The sequence below is a fragment of the Euprymna scolopes genome, chromosome 5, assembly GCF_053919585.1.
Source record: "Euprymna scolopes isolate OS-2025 chromosome 5, ASM5391958v1, whole genome shotgun sequence".
In the NCBI taxonomy this organism is placed as follows: Eukaryota; Metazoa; Mollusca; class Cephalopoda; order Sepiida; family Sepiolidae; genus Euprymna; species Euprymna scolopes.
In genome coordinates, this window is record NC_136486.1 from 76,738,680 (window position 1) to 76,765,937 (window position 27,258).

The 27,258-nt window shown below is 41.7% G+C and overlaps 1 protein-coding gene across 1 annotated transcript in view; it reads right to left on the bottom strand.

Moving 5' to 3' along the window:
- The window catches only part of LOC145276864 (protein Wnt-16-like), a 384,325-nt gene that overhangs the window by 146,751 nt on the left and 210,316 nt on the right, over positions 1-27,258 (bottom strand). The gene's annotated exons all lie outside the window — the stretch shown is intronic.

Sequence of the window (27,258 nt, forward strand, 5' to 3'; positions counted from 1 at the left end):
TGTAAAGGGTCGGACAATCCAAGATAATCTGCATGTGGTACGCCTGATAGATGAGATTAATGTTGAAACCGCACTGATGAATTCAGATCAGTTCAAAGCGTTCATTGATACTTAGAGGCTGTACGGATTTGGTCCGCAGTTTCTGGATTTGCCTCTTGTATGCAAACTCCAGTGCAAGCAAGTGGAAATAAATGGTTTGAGATTGAGGCCTTTCAGTTTGTTCAGATCCATTCATGAAGTTTGTCTACTCTCACCGATGCTTTTTGTGCTTACATTGAAACTGTTACTTCAGTAAACCTGATCCTTTGCGGTATTATTCTGCCTGGTGTTTGAAGTACTTCGCTTAAGCCGACAACATGACCGCGGTTTGTAACAAGCGATATGGAAATAAGATGATATGTACAAGTCACATTGATATGGAAATAAAATGATATGAACAAGTGCCAGGGGCCATAATCAACTGCGACAAATCAGTTGGTGTGTGCATTGTTGCCTGGAAGTGAATACCTCTTCAGGGGCCCTTTGATTGGACAGATAGACCATGCAAGATATTCGGCTTCTGGTTTGGTCCACATCTTCAGTTGGAGAAAAATTGTTGAAAAAGTGTTGAAAGCGGTTAAAACTACAGCAAGTCAGTGGATTTTTAGAAATCTTACTTTTAACAGAAGGGCGGAGGTGTGCAATTCAAACATCATCGGCTCATTCTTTACCGATTATAAGTACTTTCACTCTCAGAGACCATGTTGCTGGATTTAATGCAGGTTCTTTTTGAGTTCTTGTGGCAGGGAAAGCAGAAAGCGACACCCGACAGCAGACGCTTCACCTTACCTACCAAGAACGAATGTGAGGGAAACAGAGGCTTCTAAAGGTAGACATTAAGAAAGCCTTTCCGGATTTGAAAAGTGTGCACTCGAGTGAGGGAGAGGCACACAGGTTGCCTAAGGTGAGTGCTCCTTTTATTGCGAATGTCGGCATGCCTTGAAGTTCTTGTTATGGATGAAAGAAAGCCTCACAGACACCCGACTGTTGTCCTGTAAGACTCTATATTGGGTTATGGTGAGAGGATCTAAACAGATTTTCATCCTGTTATTAACGGTATCAAGCAGTAGAATCAACTTCGCCAAAAACATGACGAAGCGGATTCTACTATTTGGTACCGTCAATTGACAGGATGAAAATCTGTTCAGATACATACTGAACTTTGTATTTTTTCAATCTGATGAAATGCCAATCTGGAATATTTTTGAATAACATAAGGTTTAAATTTGTCCGAATGGTGTCGAAACAGTTGTAACACTATTGAAAAATACACAATATGAGGCAATTTTTTCCTAATTTTTTTGGTTTGGAATATATATATATATATATATATATATATATATGAATTCGTTTCGCAACTACGGCAGTTGATTAACACACACGTCGAACTTCTAAAGCTTGAATTCGTTTCGCAACTACGGCAGTTGATTAACACACACGCCGAACTTCTAATCACACTGATGCAGTTGATCTTCTGATCCTCGATCTTCTGAACATACTCCTTTTATTGTCCAAGCGTTCGTCATCAGCCAATCAGCGGCCAGAAAAACAGTCACATGAGGGGTGACGTCATTGCTCAATAATCTTACAAAAACCACAGCCGCCATTTTTAATTTCTGCCCTCCCTGTGATCCTCCCAGCAGGTAAGACAACACGTGCAGGCACGTGGTCGCTTTCTTCCTTCATTCTGTTCGACTTTACCCCCCCCCTGGTCTCAAGATCACACATGCGGCATTGTGGCCGCAGTCGTTTGTTACGAGCACTCCTACAGAGGGGATTAGCTGGACTTCTTCATCTTCATCAGGGCTACTTGGGTCAGTGTCCACAGTCCTACTATCCGGCTGCGCTTCATCTTCATCCGAGCTCTCAGAAGGGGTAACAGACCTGTCGCCATTAATGTTGCCAGCAGTCCTTCCATCAAGTCCTTCCATCGTCATTGGGGCTCTCAGAAGAGGCGCTGGAACTATCGCCATCTGTGCTGAGGTTCTCAACCATGTCATCACGGTAATGGGGCATAGGTCGGATCCACATTTCATCATTGGATGATTCATCACTTTCGCTGTTCGCCATTTGGTTTGTATCAAGGGCGGGCCGGACATCCCTCACATGCCGTGGAGTACCATCAACCAGCACAGCCTGCTCACTAATTATGCCGGTGATCCGTCCTCTTCTGAAACTGGTTGTACATCGGTTATTGGGAGGCCTTACCCAGACGGTGTCCCCTAACTTGTACCGTCCTTGTGTCCTCTTCTGATTAGGCAGGCAGGCGTCAATGCCCTTAACACGCACACCATAGCAATGTATCACATTAGCAGGCGCACTTTCAGCAGTCGCATCATCCTTTGGTGTTGTATTGTACCTATATACTGCCTCTGCAATCGTACATTGCTTCCTTGCTGCTATCCTCTTCACACTTCGGTGGCACCGCTTCGCTATACCGTTGCCACTCGGTACATATGCACACCTGTGTCTAAGCCGGATCCCCCACTCGTCTACGAAACGCCTGAATTCTCCACTGCAAAAGGCTGTGTCGTTGTCAGTGAGAATCTCTTCAGGTGGCCCCCGCTCGTAAAATATGGACTCTAATAGACGGATGACACTAGCCGAGTCCTGTCTTGTTAATAGTCGCCAGATCGCAAACCTCGTTGGTCCGCAATCGATCAGTGTGAGGAAGTGCTGACCACCATAATGGGTTATGTCCATGCCTAGTCGGCTCCAATTCTCGTCAATTTCCAGCCGACCTTTCTGCCATTTGGTGGGAGCAGGGTCGATTAACTGGCATATTTGGCATTCCTTGACCACTTCTACTTTGCTTTTGGACACTGACGGGTTGGTTAAGTGTATGAAATAATATGTCCGTCTCACTCCGGGGTGTCCACTGTCATGGTGTACCTTTTTGATTTTATCCGTCTCCTCAACAGAGGCAGCAAATAAAGACCCTGGTTCGGCTTCTTTCTTCATTACATCGAACCATCTCTGGGGCACACGGGTAAGTCTATCAGCAAGATTGCAGGTTGAAGTGACAAGCACTGCATTCACCGTTAGGTCGTACTCTTCCACCAACTTCCTTATTGCTCCAACCTTCGTCTGATTAGCATTTTGGTAGCCGCCTTGGTGCGCACTCTCGTTTTGCCTGTTAGTGTGTCAACTATCCAGTGGTATACGCACAGCGAATCTGTGCGTATGCATAATTCTTTGACTTTCCACTGGAGTGCCAAGTTTATTCCTTTTATTACCACATCCAGCTCTGCCAGGTTGATGTTAGCAGCATCATTCGTTGGTCGCAACCAGCAGACGTCCTCAATCACAGACCTGTTCATCTCCAATAGCGCCCCAATCGCGAGGGAGCTCGCATCCACCCACACATTTAGCATGTCTCCCTGGATGCACCAATCTCCTTTAGCGGGGTCCTCCTGCTTGACTCTTGTGATGGTCTTCTTCACCATGCGCAGCAACCGATTGTCCGCCGTTTCGTCATCCCAGCCTTTGGTAACTGCACTCGCCCTCCTCTTCATGATGGCTGTCGCGGCCCGAGTCCATCCACATACTGGTAAGTGTCCCACCAGTTTTCCACACAGGAAAATATAGCCTGCCTCGTGAGGACATGGGGCACTTCAGGAACTGCAGTTCCACACCCCCACTTCAAGGTCCCTCGCTCCTGTTGAACGCTCAACCCCAAGACACGAGCGCCATCCTCCAAGCGTTCTGGATCCTTGCACATCAGTCCAAGTTCGGCTAGCTTGGGCCTCACATGTGATGATGGCACAATGTCTTCATTCACGTATATGTCGTCAAGGTATGCTGATGTCCCCTCTTTTACGGTCTTATCCTGTAACAATACAGCATTGACGATTGTCTTCATTATTTGGGGCGCAACGTTCAGCCCAAAGCCCAGTCTTGTGAAGCAATACCTCCTACCGCCAAACACTACCATCTGAAACGGCTACATTGTCTCGCTAACCCGGACCTGCAGATATGCTCTTCTCAGATCCAACAGGGACACATTAGAACCCAGCTGGCGCTACTCTCGTAGTTTGCTAGCGCACACATCAGCATCAGCTGTGAACACATCAACATATGAGTTCAGTTCTCGGTAGTCCATTACCGACCTGACTTTGGCTTTGTTGCGCTGAGCAACCACCATTAATGGGATCAGACCCTTAGGAGGTCCAAGTTTCTTGTAGGGGTAGGGAATCAGCCAGCCATCCTCGATCCATTTGCGAAGTTCTTCTTCGTACATGGGCCTCATGTGGTCGGGCACATGGTATTCAGCTATTCCATTCTGCAGTTTGGCTGGTTCCTGGTTTTCCGACCACTTCCATGAGGCAGTCCAAGCCCTCTTTTGCTTGTCAAATTCGACGCTGAAGTCTGGTTGGCCGATCCTTAGTGCAGAACACACTGGGGCTTTCTCCTGAAGATGTACCGCCCCGTCGCTGTTATATAGACACCACCAAGGGCTCTGATGGCATCATATCCTAGGAACAGGTCAAAACTCAGGGGTTTTTCGAGCACTACCAGCGCCTCTAGGTTAGCAGAGCTTCCATTTTTCGTCCGAAGGTTTACATTGCCCACCCCGCAACATGTGCGTGTCTCTCCACTGATGGTAGTCACTCTGACGTTCTTCTTTCTCCAAGTGTGGCAGAGATCTTCACATACGATAGTGCGGGAGCACCCGGAATCGAGGAGTGCTGAGCACAGTGTTTCGTCCATATATATCGGGATGACCAGCAGTGTTTCATTTAATTTCTGCGTGGGAAGAGGTCGAGCTGACACCTTGTCCCCGGTTCCGTTTTCCGGACACTCTTGAGCTATATGGCCAGTTTCCTTACACCGGTAGCAGCAAACAGCCGTTGGTTGTTGCTGGCAGTTCCTTGCAATGTGGCCCTGTCCATTGCATCTGTAGCATATGATTCCACCACGTGGACCGGGTCCCTGATACGGTTTCTTATCATTCGGTGTGGACTGAGCAGCAGCAATTATTGGTTCCCTCATCTCGGAGTAATTCTTCATTACAGTCCTGGCCCGATCTACTAGGTCATTAAGGGGCAACGAATCAACACTTGAGCTAGTTTGTAGTAGTTGCTTTGCTCCTGTCGGGAGTCCTGCTAGGAATTTGCATGCTAAGGCCCGCTCAGGAAGTCCACCAAACAACACTGTCAACTTCGTCAGCTCTGCCAAGTACACGTCGACCGTTTTGCCTGGACGTAAGGTCCTTACCTCAAGTTGCTCCCAAGCAATGGTGGGGGTCAATTGCGCCGCCTTGATTTTCTCTAGTCCTGTTTGCCCTCATGACTGAGCTGTTGATACACCGCAAAGGTGCTGCCGGACAAACGCAGAGGAACAACACGTTTGAAGTTTTTTACGGCAGACAAAAGGCAATGTAATTCCACCTTTTCCACCCAGTTAAGTACCGGGGTCGATCCATCAAACTCTGGTATTAATTTGAGGTCAATTTTTTCCCCCATTTCGCCGAAATAGCTTGAATTCATTTCGCAACTATGGCAGTCGATTAACACACACGTCGAACTTCTAATCACACTGATGCAGTTGATACACACTGTCCTCGATCTTCTGAACATACTCCTTTTATTGTCCAAGCGTTCGTCATCAGCCAATCAGCGGCCAGAAAAACAGTCACGTGAGGGGTGACGTCATCGCTCAATAATCTTACAAAAACCACAGCCGCCATTTTTAATTTCTGCCCTCCCTGTGATCCTCCCAGCAGGTAAGACAACATGCGCAGACACGTGGTCGCTTTCTTCCTTCATTCTGTTCGACTTTACAATATAATATTTGTATTTATCTAGACAAAATTACATAGTCGCTACACTAAATATGCCAATGTTTCGGACAATTGATTTATTAAAAAAACAAAAGTTCCTCCTCAGGCGACAGAAATAAAGTTTATCAGCTATTCAAAGCAGCTGGTTCTTAAATGAAAGAAGTGGAAAATATTTGAAACTAAAATGTAGTAGGCAAAACAAAAAAAACATACAACTAAAAACAGATGGAACAAAAACTCGCTTCTCGCAGACACGTGGATTGTAACAAGCACAATCTATTCGCCAGAATCACCTACACACAATCTGCAGAACGCCCCCTCTCCTTTCCAGTGTCCTGCCTTTATAGCGGCCGGGAACGACATATTTGCATAATCGCGCGAGAGCAGACGTGATTCAACGATAATCACATTGGGTAAACGCTAATAAAAGCCCATGGACGCCATCTTGGAACTCTCTCTTTCACTCAACCCAAAACAGACGTATCTGAGGTAAGCTCTATTTCTCATTTTGGTTACTGCTAATTCTGCTACACTCCCCCCTGATCTCATGATCACAAACGGGGCATGGCGGCAGTCTTCTTTGCTGGGTGCTTCTTCGAAGAACTGGAGGCAGCACTTCCTCCCTGTCATCTTCCTCATTACCACCGTTATTGCCGCCAGCTTGTTTCAATCAGGGCAGGGACAGTTGGGCAGTATCCGTCTTTGTCTGGTACTCCTTCGTAAAGGCAAGACGGATGGTCCCTCTTCCGCTTCTTCAGTATGTGCATTATATGGCTCTTCATCGTCCTGCATTATACTCTCTGCTCGTTCAGAAAACATTGTACTGTCTTCCTCTTCCTCTGATGTAACAACATAATGGCGAGGGCACAGATCTTTCACGTGGCAAGGCACACATTCCACCAAAATCGATTGAGGGCTGATTACCTTGGTCACCTCACCCTTGCCGAACCTCGTGGTACATCGATTTTGCGGTCTTTTGATCCACACGCGATCTCCAACCTGGTAAGAGCTGTCCTTGGGATCTGCGGGACGCAGTTGCGAGATTGGTCTCCTTTACTCGAACTTCGTATCGATAAATCCTGTTGGCAGGCGCAGTGAAGGGAGATGTGTCGGCTCTTGGTATGATATTATACCAGTAGACAGCTTCCTGTATGGGACAGCGCATTTTAGCCGCTATTCCTTTCACTGTACGGTGACATCGCTCCACTATGCCATTTCCCGGCTGGAGCGTACGCGCACAACGGAATCGCAAGTGAACTCCCCATTTATGTGCAAATGCTTTAAATGCATTGCTGCAGAAAGCCGTGTCATTGTCTAAAAGAATTTTGTGCGGCGAGCCACGTTCGAGGAACACTGTTTCCAACTGATGAATCACGCTTGCTGAGTCCTGCCTTGCCAATTTCCTCCAAATGGAGAAACGCGATGGACCACAGTCTGTCAGAGTTAAAAAATGGAAGGTGCTATAATGCGTGATATCTATTCCAATTCTTTACCAATTCTCGTTAACTTCCAGCTTTCCCTTTTTCCACCTGACTGGTGCTGGACTGACATTCCTCACATTTCCGTATGACCGTTTTAACGGTTGCTTTTGTTGTGGTTGGGCAACTTCTCCTGACAAAGTAGGTAGTGCGTCGCACCCCCGGATGTCCACTACCTTTGTGAATAGCCATGATTTTACTCTCATCCAGCTCGTCTGTGTGAACCGCGCCTATCACCAGGTCAGGCCCGTTTTTCTTTTTCATTGCCTCAAACCATGTCTGTGGTACTCGTGTCAATCGGTCAGCAATGTTTCGTGCTGATGGAACCAGCGTCACGTCCACTGTCAGCCCGTACTCTTTCACGAGCTCCTTTAGAGTGCTTAGTCGCCTCATAATAAGAATCTCGCTTGCTACTTTGGTGTGCACTCGCACCTTTCCAGTTAGTGTGTCCGAGACCCAATGGTATACACAGACAGAATCTGTCTTTATGTGTTGCACTTTGCTCTGCCACTGTAGAGCCAAATTGATACCTTTCAATACGGCATCCAGCTCGGCTAAGTTGATATGTTGAGAGTCACCTTCAGGTCACAGCTAACATGCATCCTCCAACACAGTTTCGCGCATCTCCAAGGCTGTACCAATTGCTAGGGAGCTAGCATCGACCCATACATTCAGCTCTTTGCCATCCACATACCAATTTCCCCGGACCGGATCGTTCCGCTGCACAGATTCCAAGATTTCGAACATCATACGATGCAGTACGGCGTCCCTTGCTTCATCGTCCCAGCCCTTTGTTACCGAACTTAGTCTCCTTCTAAGTATTCCACAAGCCACACGAAGCCAACCACACACCAGAAAGTGCCCGACAAGTCGACCGCACAGGGAAAACATTGTCCATTGCGTAACAATGCTGGGAGCTTCTGGAATTGCATTTCCTCGTTTCCACCGTAGTTCACTGTGTTCCATCCAGACCGCCAATCCCAGCACCCGTGCACCGTCCTTCAACCGCTCCGGGTTCTTGCACTCCAACCCAAACTGCACTAGGTGTTCTCTTACATGGGTCGCGGGCACCACGTCCTCGTTGACAAAAATGTCATCGATGTAAGCAGATGCTGCACGGCTTACAACTTCTTCCTGAGACAGTACTTCGCTGACAATTGCTCTCATGATCAGGGGAGCCACATTCAAACCGAACCCCAGACGGGTCAGGCAATATTTTTTCCCATCGATTTCCACAGTCTGGTATGGCCACAGTGTCTCATGGACCCGGACTTGTAGGTATGCTCTCCTGAGGTCCAGTAGAGACACGTTAGCACCTTTTTGTCTCCATTCGCGCAGCTTAGCCGCACAAACATCTGCGTTGGCCGTAAATGCGTCTACGTAATGATTTAGCTCCCGGTAGTCCATTACCGGGCGCACTTTGGCTTTGTTCTGCTGCATCACAGCCATTAGGGGAATTAGGCCTTTGGGAGATCCCAATTTATCCTCTGGGTACGGCACGAGCCAACCATTATCTATCCAGGTGCGGAGCTCCTGCGTGTATTCTTCACGGATTTCCGCCGGCACTGGGTATTCTGACACTCGATTGTGTAGTCTTTCAGGGGGGTGGTCCTCAGACTGAAAGATGCAGTCTACGTTCGGTTTTGATGATCAAAGGTGGCGGTGAAATCTGGTTCATTAATAGAAATGGCTGCGCATTTAATATTTTTCCTGTTGCCCAGCCGCACTGATCCTGTAGGGTTGACAACGACACCGCCCAGAGCTTTTATGGCGTCGATCCCTAGAAGTAAGTCAAACCCCAGCGGTGTGCCATGCACCACCAATACATCGATTCTGGCAGACACACCTTCGTCAGTGGATACAGAGACCACTCCAACACCGCAGCACGCATGGGACATTCCACCAATCATTTTGACATCTACGTTCGTTTTTCTCCAAGACCGACACCGGTCTGCATGTAAAATAGAGCATCCTGTATCAATAAGCGCCAAACATCGCGTCCCGTCAACATGGATGCTTATCACCGGGAGTGTCGTGCTCGCATCTTGGTGGGGAAGGAGACTGGCGCTTATGCGTCCTCCCTGTGCTCGTTTCTCGAGCAATTCCGAGCCCAGAGTCCACTCTCACCGCAACGGTAACACCATGTTCCACGTTTTCGACAGTCCTTTGCAAAGTGGCCTTTTGTATTGCACTTGAAACAGGTCACACTAACAGGAATATTCTGGGCCCTGTGGTTGTTGGGTGAGCGTGTGGCCGCAACCACGTCCTGATTGTGTTCCCCAGTCGTCGTCAAAATTCTTGCTCTCGACATTAGTTCCCCCATGGTCAGGACTTTGATGTTCGGCACCTGTTGAAGAGCAATTGAGATAGCGTCAGATGTGAGTCTCTCAAAGCCATCTCCTGTGAATCCGGCCAATCCAACCAACTGTCTGATTTTGTTGGCATAAAAATCCACACGTTCGCCATAGTCGGGCCGAAATAGCTTGAAACAAAAATGTAGTAGGCAAAACAAAAAAAACATACAACTAAAAACAGACGGAACAAAAACTCGCTTCTCGCAGACACGTGGGTCGTAACAAGCACAATCTACTCGCCAGAATCACCTACACACAATCTGCAGAACGCCCCCTCTCCTTTCCAGTGTCCTGCCTTTATAGCGGCCGGGAACGACATATTTGCATAATCGCGCGAGAGCAGACGTGATTCAATGATAATCACATTGGGTAAACGCTAATAAAAGCCCATGGACGCCATCTTGGAACTCTCTCTTTCGCTCAACCCAAAACAGACGTATCCGAGGTAAGCTCTATTTCTCATTTTGGTTACTGCTAATTCTGCTACAATATTAAATCGCTAACTTAAAGTGGGAGGGGTGACATTTTAAGTGACATTTTAAACTCAAAAATAGAAGGCGATATGGGGAAAGGGCATGTCAAGGCTTAACAAGATAAAAGAGGAGAGTATAAAGAGATAAAGAAAGAAAAGGAAGAGATAGCTACAATTCTTTGGAAAGGAAAAAGAAGAAAGAAGAGAAAAAAGAAAAAAGGAAAGAACAGAAAGACGGAAGGAAGACGATGCTCTTATAGTAATGTAATGTAATTACATTACTATAAGAAATGGGGAGGGGTGAAACAATGTGTCAAGTTTAAGAGCAGTTAAAGTAATATGTCAATGAAAGAAGTCGACGTAAAAGGGGAAGGCTGGATATAGATAAGTTAGTAAATAGTGTTTGCAGTAAATCATGCCACCAACCTAGCAGGGTAAATACGCATTTATGTGTGTAAAGAAATAATAAAAAACGGAGACGACCTTTTAGACAGGTGATAGGGCTGTGATCTCTTGATCCAAGCGTAAATATATTTATATATTTGTCACAATGAATTTAATAATTTAAAATAAAATTACGAGTAATGAAAATTATGGAAAGTCATTTTGTTGTGTCATTATGTTGTGTTTTTATTTGTTTTTTGTTTTTTTTCTGTCTAACTTTATGTAGCATAAGAACTAATTGATCTCTCGATCTAATTGATTTTCTGTATGAAAATCACCAAGTAATGATTCTTTTAGTCTTTTCAAAATGTCCACACTTTAATTGATTTGCAAACTGAAAACTGTAAATCTTCGAAATAGCATAAGTTAACTGCTCCAATAAATATGGCAAACCAAAAAATCTAACCACGACTACAACACTCCTAGAGACCATGTTGCTGGATTTAATGCAGGTTCTTTTTGAGTTCCTGTGGCAGAGAAAGCAGTTTCTGCGTGCACAGGAGGTCTGTTGCCTACATCCATCTGAAGACAGTCTGGGGATGCCAAGCATCGACATCCGAATCCACCGGCATAGAACAGTGCAAGCAAAGCAGGCATAGAATAAGTATCGCTGTGTGGGACCCCTCACATACTATTTAATGGGACAACTCACATACTTTGAACACGTGAGGGGTAGAGAAGAATGCCAAATGAACTGAGAAAGAATATTCTAACGAAAGCGGTGTTATATTTACTGACGAATATTTTTTCTATTTTTGGACTCCCCGCTTTCATCCATTCTGATAGAGGAACTCGTTCGTGTCGGAGGAGTTCAGAAATTTCCTGACGCGACTTGGGGTTGGGTGCAGTAACACTACTACTGCATACAACCCAAGAGGAAACAGTCAGTGCGAGCGCTATAATGGCGTTATTTGGCACTCAATATTATTGGCCCTGGAATCTAAACAGCTACTCCTTAGTGCTTGGCAGGACGTTCTGCCTGATGTTTTAAATTCTATTCGCTCTTTATGCACTAGTACGAATGCAACTCCCCACGAACAATTGTTCAAATTTGAAAGGCGCTCTTCTACTGGTACTGCCTTACCTGTTTAGCTCTGCGAACCTGGGGAGGTACAATTGAAACGGTTTGGCAACAGGAGCAAGTACGACCCGATCGTCGAGGTAGTGGAACTCCTCGAGGCCAGCCCTACGCATGCGAGAATACGGCATAATGATGGCCGGGAGGATTCAGTGGCGCTAAAGCTCGTTTTCCGCGCTCTGATGGACCTCAGGGTCCTGCTGAGAATACTCGACCCGACCTTGCAAATGCAGACCCGGCCCATTTGATTGAAACAAATCCAGTTGACAATACACCTAATGCAGAAAATATAGAGAATTCTGCCAGTCCTTCGAATATTGAACTGCTTCCACGCCGGTCTAGCCGAATCCGTAAACCAGTCCAGCGACTGGACTTATAAATAAAACACATCCCCACTTTCAAAGATAACTCTGTACTTTGAAAAAAAAAAAATCTACACCTTGCAATCTCTCTTACTAATGGGGGAGGAGATTGTTATATTTCCGTTAAAGTAAAAGTTTCTATGCCACGTGATTTTGCACACGTTCCTTTTCCTTTTTAAAAGGGCTGGGTTTTTTTTTCTTCTTCAACATCTCGTTACTAACAATTCTTGCGTTTACTGCTGCTACCTGCTATTTACTATTTGCTCTTATGTTTACTATTTGCTCTAACGTTTATTATTAGCTGTGAAATTAGTTCGGTAAAGCCTAGTAAAGAGGTTTTGCTCTGTCTTCCGTTCTATGATAAAACACTACAAGCGGCCATTTAAAAATGTTACAGTGGACTTTTTACTGTGTCGGAGAAATTCTAGCATGTAAGAACGGGAAGAAAAAAACCTTATTTAGGTACCTCATTCCATTTTATCCTTTATTTCATTTTTTTCTTTTGCTGTTATTTTCTCAAATTTAAAGTGGCCAGACTATCCTAAAACTATGGAAAAGTAACTAACATTGCCATGTTGCTTTCACATTAAAAATTCACGAGGAAATATAGGAGGGGAAACTATTTTCAAATATCCTCTTTAGTTTGGAATAGAGCTATGGACTTATACTAAGAAAATATTAATAAGTCCCTCTTGGGTGGGAAAAAGTTTGCCGTGTATGTTTCTCTGTTCATATCTTTTATGTGTGATAGTGCCCGATACCTCTCATATACGTGAGAGGTAAACATTATCCCTACGTCAGAACCACAGGTTTGTTTGTGGCAGCACCGGTAGCAGTATCAGAATTTTGGGGGAATTTTTGACACCCCTAACAGAAAACTGCGATTAAAATATAGAAAACTCGTAATTTCTCTTTCTAAAGTGGGTTATTTATTTTCTTTATAGAATATGCTTCCAAAATAAACTATTGAAGTTGTTTAAAAAATAATAGAAATATTATTTTTCATTGTTTAAAAAACATTGTTTACAAAGTGCGTGCGTGCGCTCTGGGAAGCCATTTTGTTACGTAGTGAAATCAATTGATTTTTATGAGATGAATATTTTTCAATTTTTAAACTTTAAAAATCTATCAAAATTTTCCTATTCGTTCAATTGTTACGTTTTTTTCGGGTGAATGTAAAATTTTATGCTCTTTCCGATAAACTAAATATAATATTTTAGACAAACGTTGTTTTATAAATTCACCCCCCCATTTTGGAATGTCTATGAGAATTTTAATAATTAATTTTGTTTGACACGTTTTATATATCACAAATTGAAGATAAAACATGAATAAATAAAATACTCAAATTTAAAACAACAAAAAATATCACTTATCTGTAAATTTACCGGTAAAGTCCAAAATTTAAATCCTTCTTTTTTCGATAACCACGTGTTTTTTTTGTTTGTTTTTTTTTTTACGTGGAAGCTTAATTTTTGTTTAGAATGTTCCAGCAATTAATGGTCGATCAGTTTATATATTTATATTTAATTCCTGGTTTCCTTTTTTTCGATATAAAAAAAAAAGACGAAATCGGATAATGCAGATTTATAGTATAATAAAAAAAAATTCAGGTATTTCTTTAAGATATTAAAAAAAAAAAATAACATTGCATATCTGCGTCATATCGTAATTCGTGTTAATGAAAAAATGAAAACTCCCAGTTTTTTATTTACGATAGCGTAAAGGCACAAAAAAAAACGACAAGTTATCTCCCTTAAATCTGTTCATTGCAATGTGGCCATAAAGTGGGTGCCCATTTGACGTCACATCATTATAGAAAAGTGACCCCCCACTTTGTGACCATTTGTAAAATTTTTTATCTTGGAAACTACTAGTTTCGTTTGCCGTATATATAAATGGTTATTTCCGTTTTCAGCGCCTCCGAAAACCTTTAAAAGTGGAAAATTTGAAGGAATATAATCCAATATCGAGATTATTAAGGTTTCTGAATTAGTGTTTTTTTTTACACTTATAGGCCTCCGTACATAAGTAAGAGATAATTTTTCACTTCCGGTGTCGTTACAAGTTGCTTTGAAAGCCACGCGTGGTCGCGATGTGTGTTGGAAAAATCCTTCCATTTAAAAAATACATGGATTATAATACATAAATATGAATAAATTCTCATACAGGAAGATTAAAAGAAAGCATATCTTACTCATTAACCAGGTAAGTTATATATTTTGCCATTTTAAAAATATATCGTAAGATTCAACTAGTGTTTTGTTCGACATTCCGTGAAATGTTAAGTGAAAAATCGAAGGAAAAATAAATAAAATTGTTTATTTCTCTATTAACGCTTTTATGATATTAAGATTTGGTCTTTGCTCGTTTTATTGAAATAAAATTTACGGGTTTAAATTACGTTTTACTATTATTAAAATCTGATAGAAATATAGGTGTATATTCAAAATGGCGACTCGCCTGAAAATTTCAACAAAATTCTGATACTGCTACAGCACCGGCCCCAGAGTTGTTTAAACTCTGGGCCCGGTGGTGCCACAAACACCACAACATGAAAAATGCCTAACACAAATATTACAAATAGTGGGACCCAGAAGAAAGATCTGCATGTCATGATCAACAGGTGCTCCCTCGTTAGCTAGCATGGGGGATAGGGTCGTCATCCTGCAAATGTTGGCTCACTTTCTCATTTCAGAAACACAGATAACACGGACGCTGAGCAGGTACGTATAACCTTTAATCTCAGGGGTCAAAATGATACAAACCAAACACAGCACAGCCAAAGTTACCATAAAAAAAGAAAAACCCGAAGGAAGAAATGGACAACGAAAGAGAATAGGCTCGTAATGGAATGCAACTCAATTCTAATATAGATATGGAGGCTATCGGGAACGAATGAAAGTGACTATCATACAACAGAACAAAGAATTGCGGACCAAGCAAGGCTGATACTAAAGAGAGGCTGGCTCTCAAAACTGGAACTACAGAAATACAATGAAAAATAAATGAGGAAATTGAGCATGGAACCGCACGTGTAGAAGCTGCACAACTAGAAACGTCACAGACGGAGAACCTGTGAAGACTGGACCCTACAAACGTGGAAACCGAGAATAATAAAACAGAGCTAACAGAGAAAAAAGCAGATGAAATAGGAAAAATAATAAAGTTCATGAACGAGGAAAAAACAAAGCTTCCATCTCTAAGGAATCAAGAACAGAAGAAATTAAAAACAGAAACAGAGAAGATTAACAAGTTCCTCCTACAAATCACAACAGATACAATCACAGACCTAAACAATTTAATTAACGCAAGAGCCAAGATGGTAAATATGAAGTTCAAATTAAAAAAAAAAACATCCGGGGAAAGATGCATCGACAAACCCAGGATGGGAAATAAGGTTAGAAACCCAAATAAACAAACATAAAAAGAAGACAAAACGATAAACAGGCAGAAAGCGACGTGGAGAAAATTGAAAATTGGAAATGTGACTAGCAGGGAGAGGCTAAACAAGAAACATAAACATCTGAACCAAAAAATAGCAGGAAAAGAAGGAAGATTAAAACGATATATATATAAATTTGAACAATGCAAGCAAAACAGGACATTTGAAAACAATGAAAACAATGAAAACTAATTCTACCAAAACGTGGACAGAGGAAAAATAAAAACGGAACGACCAAATTCAACAGAAACAAAACTCTATTGAAGTAAGGTATGGGAAGAACGACAGGACTACAACAGAAATGCCGAATGGAAGACACGAAAAAAGAGTTACAACAAATCGAAAAAGGAACAGTGACTAAAATCAGCAAGGAAACCATAAAGAAAACCATAGGAAAAATGGCAAACTTGAGAGCACCAGGACATGACGGGAAACATGCATACTGGTTCGAAAAATTTACTACAAAAGGGCAAACTACAAAAAAGACAAACAGGATCCCTTGTTACAGAATGGATTGAGAGAGAGAGAGAGAGAGAGAGAGAGAGAGAGAGAGAGAGAGAGAGGTGAGTAAACGTGGAGTGTAGACACGTTTACCAGAACCGAGGGTCAGCTGACCAGATTACGTATGAGTGACGTGGTCAGGTTGGCTAGATCTGGGAGACTGGATTTGGACTTTGAAGAAGACGGACGGCTTAATAGATGTTCCCTCCCCTTCACTGGTGGTGGGGGACGCTGACGTGTTCAAAGCAAGCAAGATTCACTTCCATATTCTGTGTCGACATCTGGAAGGAAAATAAAAAAACTATAAAACCAATTCATCGTCTTGGAGTGATAAATCTTCGTCTAACAGGTACCAGTCTCCCTCCAAGAAAAGATGAATTCCAGATGGATCAACATCGACGACACATGAAGTAAGGTATGTCGAAGAAAATGCATGTAACACACACACACACAAAAGCATATGAACAATTAGAGATGAACACACACAACCGCATATGAAACTAGCCGATCATACGCACACGGAATTCTTTTATGACACGCATAATCTCCTTTCATTCTAATAATTCAATGACAACAAATACAATTATGGTCCTCCCCTTTTATGTTATACACCAAACGTCAATTTGGTGCCCCTCTATGATAACCCTAGTGAGAACTTCAATGATAACACTATGTAACAAACGTTCAATTTGGTGCCGTAACTGACCAGACCACCTAGCAAGGGTGGGTTTAAAAGAAAAAAAAGAAGAAAAAAAAAAGAACTTTGGTTACCACGGGGAAAAAAGGAAAAAAAAAAGGACAAGAAAAACACAATAAAATGTCTGGAAAAAAAAAGAAGAAAAAAGAAAGAACAGTAAAAAAAATACAAATCAACACACACAACGTAGGGTTCATTAAAACACTAGGCGAATTAGAAAAATAATTAAGAAAAAAAAAAGAAAAGAAATACACATTTACACATGAAGAACCTCTTATAAAGAAAGAAAGAAATGGTTCTGAAGAAAAAACAGACACATTAAAATTATATATAGATAGATTTATATGATAAATTAATAAGAAGAATTAAGGGTAGAACGGTACGTTAAAAAGAAAAGAAAAGAAAAAAAAAGAACGTTTCTGTGTAGAAAAAACAATAGAAGAAATTGAAAAAAAAACCCAGCTATGACGATAGACATGCAGATAATAAATTGTAAATTTTTAATGAACAGCCAGTGAGTAAACCAGAAAGAAAAGAAAAAAAAGAAATAGACTTAGTAACAGTGTGGGTTAGGAATGAGCCTTTCAGCCTACCAAAAGATAAACACGTCAATCACAAATATGTGTTATGAATATTTTGTTGCATTTTTAAACTGTGGAACCAAGTGTAACGTTTAATGAAAAACAATATGTACTTTTGATGATAAGTGAGTCGTTTTATTTTATTTTAGAAACGACTATGTATTTTATTGTAAATGTCTAGGTATTTTTTTGTAAACGACTGATTTTTCTTTAATTTTGAATTCTGTGGAATGGTAAAAGAGGATGCACTATGCAGCCGACCTCAGGAGTTGATGACGTGGTCAATTTTGGGTTTCCACGAATCCGTGTTTTGTTATTTGGAATTTTGTTATTAGTGAGATGGGACTTTGTGATTGCTTATAGGATATTTTTGTATTTTTTTAATTTATTATTTTTATGTAATTGATGTGTTGTCAAACGGTATTGTGCAGAATTTTCTTGTTCTTTGACATGTAATTTTTTTTCGCAGAATGGGGCGGTGGAATCTTTGCTTGTGGGGTCTATTGAAAGAATGATTAATAAAATAAAGAACGTGTTGTTAATTAATTAATTAATAATCATAATAGTAATAATAAAATTGGGAAAAAGAGAAAGAAATAAGATTTAAACAGTGTAATAAATAATAATAATAAAAACACTACTGGGTTATGTATAAGGGATCAACTAGTTCTTAAGTTTCGGAAGAGTCAAAGGTTCAGTCGGTATTAATTTTAATTTTCGAAATGTAGAATAAATGTTCTATTCGACATGAGTGACGTTTTGACCACATAAGTAAGGTAGAAAAAAAAGGATAAATATAGGGTTAAATAAACTAGATGAAGAAATGAAAGAAAAAAGTGGGGCGTGAATGGAATTTAATTTCTGTGGCAAGCATGTTAGAATTTTGGAGAGGTGTTGAATTACATGGGTAGTTATTAATTTCATTATTCTCGAGAAGTGATTCGAATTTTATTTTTTTTATCGTGATTTCTATTGATTTCGAGTAGAATCAACATGGAGCAACTTTGAGTACTTCATGTGTGGAAATCCGATGTTTTCCGTGAAGCTATGTGTCTTCAAGGCAGGTTGCGCTTACCGACTTTGGAAAAAAAGAAGTTTTTTCTGACATAGCAGTAAACGGAATGTATTCTGTCCAGCGTGAGCGGATCTAGTTGCAATCAACTTCAGGGAGCAAATGAAATGCCCTCTGACATGGCGTAAGGGGCAGAGGGGGTGCAATGACTGACGTGGCCATTATGTTACGAATCGCTCAAGAGAAGATGAATGAAATATGTATGCAAGTACTTAGGAAAATAGAAGGCTACCCACCATAAGGAATGTTAAGAGGTTTTTTGTTTCCCACAAAATACTAGTAATAAGAGTAGGCTTATGATGAATAGGATAAGGCTTGGGATGGAAAAAAAATTTTTTGTGTGCTACCTATGGGAAGAAAAGCTGATCTGTAAAGCCAAGGACGATGATAGTCCGTTTTAAAGAGGCAGATGGACCTCGATTTTATTATTGGGTTGATTGCCGAGAATTTATCGATCACGCGTAGTGTCGACGGGAGTAAAGGATGCTCCTGAAATTCTGATTTAAATTATGAAGAGACCATGGGGTCACAGGGAGTTGTTGACCTTCGAGGGCGCAAGGATTAGCGCCACATAGTATTATTTGTTGATATTATTTTACTTAGTATATTGAATAAAGGTATGACAGTTTTCTTTGCCAGTGGGGTGAGCATATATATCCCATTCTTAGTAAATGTGGGAAGTAGAAAATGTATGCCTTCGCCATACATTTTGATAAAAAGGGGGGGGAGGAATGTTACAGAATGGATTGAGAGAGAGAGAGAGAGAGAGAGAGAGAGAGAGAGAGGTGAGTAAACGTGGAGTGTAGACACGTTTACCAGAACCGAGGGTCAACTGACCAGATTACGTATGAGTGACGTGGTCAGGTTGGCTAGATCTGGGAGACTGGATTTGGACTTTGAAGAAGACGGACGGCTTAATAACTGTTCTATCCCCTTCACTGGGGGTGGGGGACGCTGACGTGTTCAAAGCAAGCAAGATTCACTTCCATATTCTGTGTCGACATCTGGAAGGAAAATAAAAAAAACTATAAAACCAATTCATCGTCTTGGAGTGATAAATCTTCGTCTAACAGGTACCAGTCTCCCTCCAAGAGAAGATGAATTCCAGATGGATCAACATCGACGACACATGAAGTAAGGTATGTCGAAGAAAATGCATGTAACACACACACACACAAAAGCATATGAACAATTAGAGATGAACACACTCAACCGCATATGAAACTAGCCGATCATACGCACACGGAATTCTTTTATGACACGCATAATCTCCTTTCATTCTAATAATAATCATTCAATGACAACAAATACAATTATGGTCCTCCCCTTTTATGTTATACACCAAACGTCAATTTGGTGCCCCTCTATGATAACCCTAGTGAGAACTTCAATGATAACACTATGTAACACCCTCAATCATGGATCTTAAAAATGTATAAAATATCAACGTGACAGAAAATGTGATAAGCACATGGAGACTGAAATTGGCAGCTGATGGACAACACATAACAGACATCAACATACAAAGAGGCATCTTTCAAGGAGATTCATTATCACCATTACTGTTCATCATAGCTATGATGCCTTGAACAATATTCTGAGAAAGTGGCAAGTCGAATACAAGTTCTCTAACATAGAGGAAAAATGAACCACCTGATGTACGTGTGTGACCGTCCCAGGGAACGATTAAGCTTCCTACGGGAGAGTGGAAGAGACTGAGACTCCCGAAGCACTGGAAAAAGTCGGGCAGATATGATTTTTATTATTTAATTATCATTGGTATGCCCAGGTGACGGCAAAAGACCCTACTGTGATAAAGATTGGATTTGTAAATTTCATTGTTTTATGAAAAGCGACAAACCACTGTCACTTTCAGAGATGTAACGAAAACATAAATTTGTTTTCGAGGCAAATGAATGATGACTCAAGGTTGGAAGAGAGATGTTTTCTTCGACCAAGGTTATGGGCATAACCCCAGCGGCGATGAGAAAAGCGCCTGCAAATCCACAGGTGCACTCGAGGAGGGAACAACCTCCCTTGGGGTGACGTAATTGGATACGATTGGTCCAGGGAACAATCCAGGTTTCGCCCCTCCCCTGAGTATATGAACGGGGCACAGAGTTGGCCCCATCAGTTGAAGCTGAAGTTGTTGAAAGCTGAGACAGAACAACTTGTCTAGAATCGCCACATGCTCCCCTCTCTTCCCGCATCATCCCGACTGCAAAACCGAAAGGGAAATCTACTTATCACCATTGAACTGTAGACAATTGTACATAATTCTATATTTGTATATCTTTTCTGGAATTTAATCAGTAGAATAGAGCACCGAGTTATTTTTCTTTTGTGTGCATGAAATTGCTTTTCTTCTAGTGTGACAGATCGACGGTTGCGAAATTAAGACCGGTCAAATCGATTGACGGGACCTGCCACACTAAGACACTTTGCTGACCTGTGAAGGACAGGTCACACATGGACGATCTGAAACTTTTCACAAGGACCAAAAATGAACTAGACATTAATAAATACCACCAGGATCTTTAGTCAGGATATCCAAATGGAGTTTGCTATCGAAAAGTGCGTACTACTAGATATAAGAAAGGGAAAACTAGAGATGACAGAAGGCATCGACTACCCAACCAAACGGAGATGAGGGCACTAGGGGAACAAGACGCCTAGGACTACTAGAAGCAGACACCATCAAAGCAACAGAAATGAAAGAAAGAATTGAAAAGGAATACCGCAGGAGAACAAGAAAACTTCTAGCGTATGTATGTGGTCAGATGCCTTTCCGGGGATAAGGCAGGTTTCAACAATAATTCACAGGAGAACAGTTTATGTCAGAGACGAGACGTCGAAGTGTAGCGAGTTGTTAGACGAACTCGACTCTTCATATGAAGAGGGTATTTAAGGTAAACAAGGAGGTCACGTGATGTGACGGAGTCCTTTTATTTCCTTCTTTCCTCTTCCTCCGTGTTGTACGGGTATGATCCGAATTTACGCACTTGTTTGAGCTAATTTATAATATATAATTTTCTTCCAAGAACTTCGGACGTCTTCGGATCCGTGACGGACGACGCGTATAAATAATTTCCTCGGGAGTTACTTCCAGGGGGGGGGGTTCTTCGGTTGGATCTTTATGGTCTATACTGTCATCTTGTGTGTTTTCTGTGTCACTGTGCTTGGAAGAGTCCGATTGTTCATCTATTGATGATTCGGATTCGACATGTATGGGACTATCTATTTTGTATTCACTTTCGGTATTGTTTTGATCAATGGTGTGGTAGTTAGGGTTTTGTTCAACTTTGATAATGTCAGACTTCTTCACTTTATATCTTTTTCCCCAAAATTGTTTATCTGTAAACTTTTGTACAGTACAATACTGATCTTCAACTTCCATCACCATATATTTGTTGCGAGCATTGGTTTTAACTCTATCTTGGTATAGATAGACGATCTCTCCAACTTTAGTATCGGTTTTTATTTCGGTAGTTCTGCCTCGGCCCTTATATTTAGCTGAGGATTCATGTCTTTTTAATCTATTTCGGTGTTTCTCTTCAATCAGGCTTTTGTATTCTATTGGTAGTTTTTCTCCTGTGATTTGGTCTCTCATTGTCCAAAATTCTAGTGAAGAGTAGCCATTTTCTCTGAATCTGCTGTTCATATTGGAAATTATTATGGCCAATTCAGTGTCTGTTATTTTGCCACCATTTGGTTTCAATTTGCATAGTTCTGTATGGAATTCTGATATTGAACGTTCACTAATAGGGTTTTTGTTAATGTTCTTTATTTCTCCAACCTCTATTTTGATATGGAACGATTCCAGTGAACTATCGGTGAGTAGGGCTTAAAATCCCGAAGCGCCATCGACCCTGATTTTTACTTCATCTCCTGACGGGGGACGGAATCTTGATATGGTGGTGATTAGGCCATCCTTAAGAGATTGACTGCTTTCCGATAGTAATAATGTTGCCTGTGTCAAGGAAGAAACATTTTCTCGAACTAATAATATCAGTTGTCCTTCACGTTTGATGACATCACTAGCGTACCAGCTCCCAATTTTGTCAGGTGGTTTTGTTGACGATTGATTTTTGAACTGACTTGGTACCTGCTTTAGTGATACGCAAGTGTGGCAACTATCTACGGTGCGATTGATGGCTTTATCTGTATCCAGTGCATAGAATCCCATATTAAAGATTTGTTTTAACTGATGTTTACTGGCGTGTTGGAGTTGTAAATGTAGAGCGACCAAAAGTCCATCTAATACCCCTTGGGGAATGACGATTCTTTGTCTAGCAGGCCGTAAGGCTTCTTCCCGCATAACTATGATTAACCCATCTGCAGGGGCTGATGAGAGTTTACAATGTTGTAAATACCTTTTAATTGTGGTTAACCCTTTCTTCTTTTTAGATGGAGTTCTGCCATCGCGTAGTAGCCGATATACTTGTTGTAAGTCTGGACAGTCTTGTTGAGCTTGAATCCACGTATTGCGAGTCATGTACGGGATAGGACAGTGACCAACTAGTATGTCTTTTACGGTGACTTCTCTAACCACGGATTCCTCTAGGGCACTGATGAATTTACAGATTTGGCATTTTCCTTCGCAATGGATAGGATTTCGGCTGGCATAATCCGATATATTATTTTTACCTGGTAAATGGGATAATTTGACAGGATATCGAGATATGACACTGAGGAACGTCGTGACTCTGGAGCTTGCGGAGAATGCGCCGCGTTGGAGTTTTTCATATGCTTGTACACAGGGTCGGCTATCCGTGAGTACTTCGGTGATGTTTTCTGATTGAATTATATATGGGCTGAAGTGTTTGATAGCCGACGCTATGCCCAGAGCTTCCAACTCACAAGCTAGCCAACCTGCTTGGTTGGATGTTTTACGAGCGTTGAATAGACCTGCGAGGTGGGGTTTGTTTCCTCTTAATACGAAAAGGGATGCCGCTAAGCCGGCAGAGGTTGTAGCTGCGTCCGTGATTATCTGTAGTTGGTCCTCTCTTCTAGGTAAGGTTAGGATTTTGGCTTGTTTAAGGTGTTCTTTGGCTTTGAGGAATGTGTCTTCCAGATCTGATGTCCATTTGATTCTGTCGTTTGACGAGCCCATTGCGCAGACTTTATCTAGAGGTGCTAAAAAATCTGAATGTTTAGGTATAACTTTACTTAGGAATTTGTAAGATCCTATGAATGATCTCATTTCTTTGATGGTTTCAGGGAGATTGCAGGCAGCCAAGGTATTTAGACGATGACTTGTAGCTTTGAGGGTTCCATTGGTCCATCGCCAACCCAGAATTTCTGTCGATGTTGGACAGCAAACCGTTTTAGATGGGGATAACTTCAAGTTATTCTTATGTAGTGTTTGTAATACTTCTTCCCATACGTTGTTAAGTTCCCGGGGTGTGTTGGCCCCGACATATAGATCATCAGCCAAATTTTACCACCGATCCTTTTATCATTAGATCGCCTAGGACTTTGGACATTAATTGTTCTAAAGCTGATTCAGAGCCTGGAAGACATATCACCGCTCTGGTATAAACATATACACCACGGAATGGTGTACAGATGCCGACATATTTCATTGATGATTTGGCCAAGGGTATTTGAAAGTATGCTTGACTTAAGTCAGTTTTAATTAAGAATTTAAGCTGAGCAATATGTCTTATGATGTCATCTACTTTGGGCATGAGAGCAGGTTGTGGTTTGGTGTACTGGCTCAGTTCAGTGAATGCAGTCACTAACCGAAAGCCTCCTGAAGGTTTGGTAACAAGGAATGAAGGGTTTACATATTCCGCTGTGATGTTTATGTCTTCTGGGCGTACGAAGACACCTTGTTCGTATAGTTCATCAATCTTGGTTTGGAGTCGCTCTAGATTTGTCCGGTTATATAATGGAATGCGTCCCTTTCTTTGTGGTGGTAGAGATACGGAAACATTAATCCTGTGTTGGAAATTTCCTGATCTTCTATTGTAGCATCCGATTACCGGTGAAAATACCTGATTATATTTCTTATTTGTCGTGAAGAAGATGGTCTTTTCTTCCTGGCTAAGGATGTTCGAGGGGTCCACAGAAATTTCTGCTGACCTGTCCGTTTGTTTGGAATCATTGGTAAGAATTATTGGAGTCAGTTTCAAAGTATCACTGGATAGTGATAATTGGGTCGTGTGGCGTATCTGACATACTTGCTCATGGCGTTTGATGAGTATGGGTATGGTGGACTTGTTGGTGAGCGTTATTATATCATGATCCGGTTTCACTAGCTCACATTGGATCCATTCATCCTGATTGTTATTGCATCTAGGTTCTACTGAAACTATTTTATCCTGGTATTCAGGTGGTATCGATAAGGCAACGCTGGAACCAGGTAGTAGGCAGGTCTGTCGTGGGACGCGCAATATAGTTGCTGCTTTAACATTAGCGTGTCTTTTTATATTGAGGTATTTGAAATCACAGCAATCACCGAGGTAAACGTGGTTGGTGTTTGCGCGAAGGTAAACGTCATTCCTGTCCATAAATGGCATGCCACCCAGAATGGCACAGATCAGGTCCTTAACTACAAGTCCATCGAAGCGAAAGCAGTGGGCTTGATTTGTGATTGGACACCTTCTCGAAACATTGAAGTGTACTTCCCCTTCTATTTCCATGGGGGAGACACTGTCCGCCATGTTAGCTTTGTGGATGGTGGGCAGGATATTTAGTTTTAGACGTCTCGCCTCGCTTTTCCTAATTAAATTAGTTTCCGCACTGGTGTCCAGTATAATGATCGAGTTTTCTTTGTTTGTTTCTACTTCCATACACGGTGATGATACAATATCTACCTTGTTGATTTTGGGGTTCTGAGGTTGTTTAACTCGGACCATCCTACTGTTGGGTTCGTGGTACTCAAAGTCTTCGTCTTCTTCTTCAGATTCCGATAAGATTTCAATATCAGTAATTTTAGATCGAAGAAATCTTCTATCTGATGTTGGCATAAAAGGGCAGTTTTGGAAGTAGTGAGTCTCTGCACCTGGTCTGTTTGCTGCATCGCAGAGGCAACATTTCGGTCTTTTTGTCAGGCGACCTCTCTATATTCCCTTCTCTGTCCCCTATTTCTTGTAATAGGGATGGTATAGCATCACTGATCTCCGCCCTAATAGAATATAGAGTGGAGTCCCTTAGAGTGATCGCGAATCTTTGTTTAACAATGGATGGTAGTTCTTGATGGATTGCATCAAGCCAGATCATCACCGTGATGTTCTGTAATGTAGGGGTTAGGCATTCATCGTTTTCTAATTTTGATCCGCAATGTTTAATGGCTGAAGATTTTGTAATCAAGCTGTCTTCCATAAATGAGTAGCATCTTTCCCAGAGAGCCTCTCTTGTTTCATTGGCGCCACATTTAAATTTAAACATGTTCATTATGGTCGTACCGGACTTACGACAATCATAGTATTGACGGAGTCTATCAAAAAATTTTACGAAGGTACTACTAACAACAGGGGCATGGATGCTTATAAAGCCGAGTAGTACTTTTAGGTTAATGGCTTTTTTTTCCGCCGAGAATCTTTTCCCATTAACCTCTTGTTCATCGGTTATGAAGCCTCTGTGGGGGATGCCACTTGCGACACTGCACCAGGTTTTAAGGTCCTCCAAATAGCGTTCGAATTTATCTTCATTTGAGATATGGTATAATAACTGCTCACACCAGGCTTCGAGCGAGCCTCTTGATTCGTGTTCAGTGAGGATTCTTTGTTTAGTGCTGAAGGCAGACATCCTTTTATTTTAATTTTAATTTAAAAGTTTCCAAATTAATCACCGTGAAATTGAACAAGTTGAAAAAATAGCCGTAGAAAACTTTAATCAAAGATCAGGGTGGAGACTTTTTTTTTTTTTTTTACTCACTCAAAGGTGTGTTGTTATAAGAACAACAAAATATAATTAAATCGACTATTGTAAAAATTCAATTTCTTTTAGAAAAAATAAACGAAAAATAAAAGTTCAAATTTCTAATAATCTTTGCTGTAATATGAGTGAGAGTAAAAATTGTTTTTTTTTTTTTTTTGTTGTTACTTTCGTCCTTTCAATAGTTTAAAAGTTTAGTAAAGAAAACTTTTGAATTAACAAATGGCATCCGTTATTTTCTATCAATATCTGAAAGAAAAGAAAAGTGAAGAAACAGTCTGATTAAATTAATTCTTTAAGCTTTAAGGTAAGATTCGTGTAACGTGCATCCAGGAGATAAGCGCCCGCGTGTTTGCGTGTTGTGTGGGTACGTGGGAGAGACGGATGAGGGGAAAAAGACTTACCTCGAGTCCAGCTCAGCGTTACCGACCAAAAATAGAAAAGAAGGACCAAGATGGCAACCGCCGTCTTTTGTAAAGTATGATGTCTCGCAAAGTCACACGAATTCTCGGAATATGCAAATTTAGCCGGCCTAGAACGACGATAAAAGCGGGTGAGAGGAAAGACGTGGGCGAGTGACGATTGAGTTGGCTGGGGAATCGTGTGGCTGTTGCTTCTTGTGCCGTGTTGAGGATATCTTACCGTGTTAAAGAGAGAGTCGGGCGCCATCTTGAATTTTTCCTTACATTTTTTTCTTACAAGCTATTTCGGCCATTTGGCCTCTAGGACTATGACCGAGTCGAAATTTGACTTAAAGCTCATACCCGAGTTTGACGGGTCCACGTCCATCGTCGACTGGGTTGAAAGGGTCGAGCTGACGTGCGACCTTTGTGAGGTGAAAAGGGTACACACTGTAATTCCCCTGAGATTGGCTGGGGGTGCCTTGAGTGTATATCAACAACTCAGTGCTGCCGAAAAGGGAGATGTCACCGCAATTAAAGCTGTGCTGTACAAGGCATTTGCCATGGATCCTTGTACGGCCTATGAAAAATTTGCTTCCCGAAAACTTCTACCGGAGGAAAGCGTGGACGTTTTCTTCGCTGAGTTAAAGAAACTCGCAGTTCTGTTC